The sequence below is a fragment of the Marmota marmota genome, unplaced genomic scaffold (assembly GCF_001458135.2).
Source record: "Marmota marmota marmota unplaced genomic scaffold, marMar, whole genome shotgun sequence".
Classification (NCBI taxonomy): domain Eukaryota; kingdom Metazoa; phylum Chordata; class Mammalia; order Rodentia; family Sciuridae; genus Marmota; species Marmota marmota.
In genome coordinates this window covers 13,859,898-13,865,077 of record NW_026000242.1, presented here as the reverse complement: position 1 = coordinate 13,865,077, position 5,180 = coordinate 13,859,898, and the positions used below count along the sequence as shown (strand labels likewise).

At 41.4% G+C, this 5,180-nt stretch overlaps 1 protein-coding gene across 1 annotated transcript in view; it reads left to right on the top strand.

Moving 5' to 3' along the window:
• Positions 1-953: 953 nt before the first annotated feature.
• Zc3h12c (zinc finger CCCH-type containing 12C) overlaps positions 954-5,180 on the top strand; it is a 71,024-nt gene continuing 66,797 nt past the window's right edge. The window contains exon 1 of the mRNA XM_015489914.2: positions 954-1,169. The gene's annotated coding sequence lies outside the window, so the exon portion shown is untranslated. The remainder of the gene's footprint in view (positions 1,170-5,180) is intronic.

Below are 5,180 nucleotides of genomic sequence, written 5' to 3'. Positions count from 1 at the left end.
TCCCCTTGGCTAAAGCAGTTCCCATCAAAACTCTTCATAGAATCTGAGTTTAGAGCTTTTGACAACTAAGTTGTAAAGACAGTGACTAATTTTATTAATGCTAGCTGGGAATCCTTGAGCAATTATGGGATCTCCCCTTCTACATGGTCATGGGAATCTTTCCCTTGCTTGGGAAGCCCCGGACTCTACAGTACAACTCACAGGATTCCCTTAACTTCCTCTTTCAGTCACCAAAAAAGTAACAGCTGGTTATTTATAGAAGCTATCAGAAAGGCATGGACAAAACACATGTCATCAATAAACATAGTCTTTTAAAAGTGTTTTTGACTAATGAAGCCAAAGCACCGAATTTTAAATTCAAAAACTAGGAGAGAGTATAGAGTAAAATGTGAATCTCTCATATAACCTTTCTTTCCAATTACTAGTTCTCCTGCCCATGGACAACCAGTGTTACCAGTTTTTTAAGTGTTCATTAGAAAATTATATGATTATGTAAGCAGAGATTTTCTTTAACACAAATAGCAGCACAGTATCAATACTGGTCCTCAGTAGCAAAGTGCTATCTTATATGCATTTTTTTCTTCTATTAGGAGTTCATTGTTCTCAAAATTCGTCTGTTTACCAAATGTGGTGAAGTTGGGCAGCTATCCTATCAGGCTCAGGTAGAAAATCCAGCACATGACTGTATGACACTAACCTTGCTATTCTGGCTCTCTGGTGACCTTATCTGGTGTCCTCCCACAATTTCTGGGGGAAAAAAAGAGTCATGCTGCTAGTATGGAATCTTGTGGTTAACCATGAAAAGAAAGAAGCCCTGAGGTTGGTCAACAGAACATATCTCATGTCCTCTAGTTTCCTTTCCCTTAGAACTCAGCAGCTCTAGCCAGTCATTGAAGTTCATGGGTAAAGTATGCGTTTCATCTCTCTGTGTCTTTCCTCTACACAGCATGTGCTAAGGCTTTTGTTGAATAATGATGACAAAAGAAGCTAGACATGATTGTGGAAATTAACCAGAACTTCTCTAGAAGACATAGAAGACACTGCATGGAACATCACAATATTCACCTGGCTATGTGTGTGAAGCACTTCTTTGACTAGAGGAAATCAGTTGCTGACTGAAGAGCTGGAGATGGTATATCGAGAGGACTGCTGGTATTGTTTCAACTAAGGTAAGTTTTGGTAGAAATGGTAAAAGCATGAGGCTTGAGAGTAGGAGAAATAACTCTTCTGCAGCCCCAATTGTGGCTATACTACATTGACACATTTCCAATGAGAAAATTCCCAAGGACACCACCTGGAAAACTCTGAATTGAACTAGAAGCATTTTCCTGAGCTGAATAACAGTTTTGAACCTGAGATAATGAGCCATTTGAAGCACCAAGAGGTCTTAGATAAGGTGGCTGGGAAACTGGAAGCCCCAGACTAAAGTAGCCACAGTGGGATAGGACAATCATCTAGAACTCTTGTCTTTTATGGCTCAAGTGTGAAACCAGATGTGTGGTAGTCTGCTGGGGAGCTACATTTTAAAAAGCAGAAGTGTTTTATTGCAACCATTCTCCCCCGTATCTGTTCTTTCCAATGTATGTGCTTTTAACTAGTGAGGCTGTCCCAAGATTTTGCCTTCTGTGGAGTCATGGCTACTTGATTCCTTTAATCATGTGCAATTCCAAGTTGCAATTTAAGATCCCTACTTGATTATAAAACTAAAATACAATTTTTTATCCAGAATTGGTACTAGCAAAAGTGCCATATTTGTCCAATGCCTATTGTGAAGCTTTACTATCATTTTATTCTCAATTTTGCCTTTTGCAAAATGAAAAGTGGGATCACATGAAATAATTTCTAACTTTCCTCCCATCATCTTAATATTGTCAGAGCTCATGAAAATTCTTTTCTATATATTCCCTTTTCCTTGTAGATAAATATTAACTGGCAAAAAAAGAAAAAGATAATATAAGAGGAATTCCCTAATGTTCATTTAACTCAAGAGTCATAGAAACATTTTATTTGTATCAGAATTTTTTTCAACTCTGGTTTACAAAGATGAACAGTCATACCTGGGTTTTGTTATAAAAGAAACCATTTTAAAGTTTCATACTCACTCTCTCAATAGCAGATAAGGGCATCATTTACCAAACTATCTGCTTTTCCTACATAATACTGTAACATTTTCATGTGCATATCTCAATATTATCTCAAGTTTCTGTCTTAGGCCAAGTGATCTAAATACAAAAAGAGTAGTTCCTCTACCTTGCCCTCCCACCTTTTTTCCCTGTCAGTAATACTTCAAGTTTCACATTCACAACCATTAAGTCATTTTGGACTTCTCCCTTTTCCTAAGGGCATTCAATCATTCACAAAGCCTCTGTGATTGTTAAATCACAGTGGATCACTTACCTGTCTCTTCCTTTCCTCTCTCACTATCTATACCATAATTTTAGGTCAGTTCTGCCATATGAGGTTTCAAATTTGTTTCCCACCCCTTTCCAAACCATCCAATAACCAACAACCATTAAAGTGTTGGTCTTCCTAGAATAGGATAGTCTCCACATCATCTCTTGACAAAACCCTTCACAGATTCCCAATGGTATATAGGATACATAATCTCTTTCTTAGTGTGTATGTGTTTCCCTCTCTCATTTTGCAAATCTCTGTAATTTTGTCCTACTTTTCCTCTCTACCTTTTTCTTATTCCTGTCCCCCATATTTCCCTGGCATTCCTTGTTTATGCTGTCAGTTCCACAGATCTGACCTTCTTTATCCTCCCACTTATCAAAATCCTATTCATATATCACAATCCAGACCAAATCCTCATTTTCAAAGCCCAGATTCATCTTCTTTGTTTTTTTTACCTATACCAACCTGCTGTGATTCCTCTGTTTTCTGTTACCTTACAGATTTATTAAGCATGACACATATTTGAGACTTTTATAAATTATTATATTTTCTTAGTTTTCTTTTAACTTCCATGTGCTTTCTATCTTCCCAACTAAATAACAAGGTAACTAAGGAAAGTTACAGTATCTTATTCACATAATGGGTCTTGATTCTGGGGTCAGAATGCCTGAATTTTAGTTATTATGCTATTGATCATTTATTGAGTGTAATCATGGTCTCAGTTTTCTCATCTGCAAAATGGAAATAAGAATGAGTTTTCACCTCTAGGAGTTTTGAAATAAGATCACACACATGCAAAGTACTTAGAATATCTAAAACTTGGTAAGCATTTGTTAAATGTTAGTTATTGACTACTATTATTCATCTTTCTTACCTCCAAAGGACCTAAGAAGAGTGCCCTGATCTTTAACCATGCTTAATCAATATTGAATGGAACTCAGTTGGACTGAATTGTAGGACAGAGGGCACTGTGTGGGTGGTATTTTGTGGAATGGGGAAACTATCTGCCATCACTAAAATCATGCCATAGGTTGTCACTTACTGTCAAATCCAGCCTAAATCCCTGCTACTCTCTAATCCTGCTCCAGAAACTTCTGAGAGTTTGGCCCAGTGAACAGAGGCTGTTTTCCTAGAACATCCTACCCTTTCTGGCAATAAAATCTGACCCTGCAGCAGAGAGCAGGTTGCTAGTTTTCCCAGGGTCCTCAAGGTGCTATGAAAGAATGTAAACCACAAAAGTCAGCCTCCTGTCTACAATTTTATTAAATAAGCCTCAAGATTGGCCTACTAAAGTGGAAAATAGGCTCCATTCGACACTTTTCCTTTCATCTTACAGGTAGAACTAGTATGCTCATGGGCATCAGTCAGAAGGATGCTCTACCTGGGCTCTCATCAATAACAAAAGAGCAATAGATGCTAATCAAAGAGATGGAGGCATTCGTGCTGTTCAACTGAGCCATATAAAGTCATTTTTTTTCTGTAAAGAATATTAAACAGGAAACTATAAAGTTTGGGTCCCCATAAATATCATGGATACCACTACCATTAAGTAGCCAAAATTCAGGCTTAAGCCATCTATTAAGCCCTGTTGAAAACAATGCAAAGGCAAGAAATGATTCTAAAGATGAAAAATGTGGTCAAAAGTGGTGTAATCTCAGATAAACACTCCAGCGTCGATTTTTTATTTTATTACAATAAACTGGATTATAATATCCAGCTCACCTGGCTGTGGTGACAATTAAATGAGATAAGGCATTTAAAGCAAACTACGGACCAAGTGGCACATGGTAGCCACACAGTCCACTAGGATCCTCCCTTCTCTCCAGAGGCAGAAGCATCCTGCCCAGAGCTAGGAATGATGATCTTGGTAACTATTCCACAGGCAGGTGAATAAGATTATTCGAACATTTCTGAAATATTGACCTAGATTGTTGGGTTCATAGAATAGGAAGGCTCTTGGCTCTCAGAGTTGTTCACACTTGCAACTTAGGTGCCCACCTCAGTACAGAAGGCTGTTTCTTCTCAATCTCCTGAAAGAGATCTGAATTTATTCTGGGTTTAACCTTGATTTTGACATGATTGCCATTTCCAACAAGGCCAATTTCCTTGTTGAAAGAAGTCCTTCCCGAGGGTGAAATCCCAATAGCCTCATTTGCTTAAATTTCCTTAATGGTCTTGTTTATGCAGGGTGTGGTTTTTCCCCCCTCCGTGCAGAATATAGATAATAAATAAACAACCACGGGAAACATGCCCTAAGAAGGGAGCCCGTTGTTTCCCTTGATGCCCAAAGCACGATCCGTGTTGCTGGGCGGAGAAGGTGTTGACCAGCCCAGGCGCACCCTCGGGACAGCTCTGCGGGAGCGGCGAGGGGAGGTTGGGACCCCTGGGTTGGGCCGGGAAAGGGAATGGGTGAGAGGGGAGGAGGCGCGGGAACCTCGGGCAGCCCCAGCAGCCGGGTAGAGCCCGACAGGTCCCAGCAACTCCCCTCACCCTTCTCCACGCCTCCCGGGTTTTCCCCCTGGCTTGGGGTTTCCTGTTTCAGTTCTCAGCGATCTCCAGCAGCAGGTGCTGGTTTGCCAACCTCGGCTCCAGAGGCGGCGAAGGAGAAGGAAAAGAGAGAAGGGGAGGAGGAAGCGGCGCGCGGCGGCGGCTGCCGGCGGGCGGGCGAGGAGCGAGGCGGCAGGCGGCCGAGGCGAGTTCGCTCTCGCCGGCGGAGCAGCGGCGCAGGCGGCGGGACCAGCCGAGGGCCGGGGCGCGCCGAGCCGGGCCCGGCTGCGGCCGGC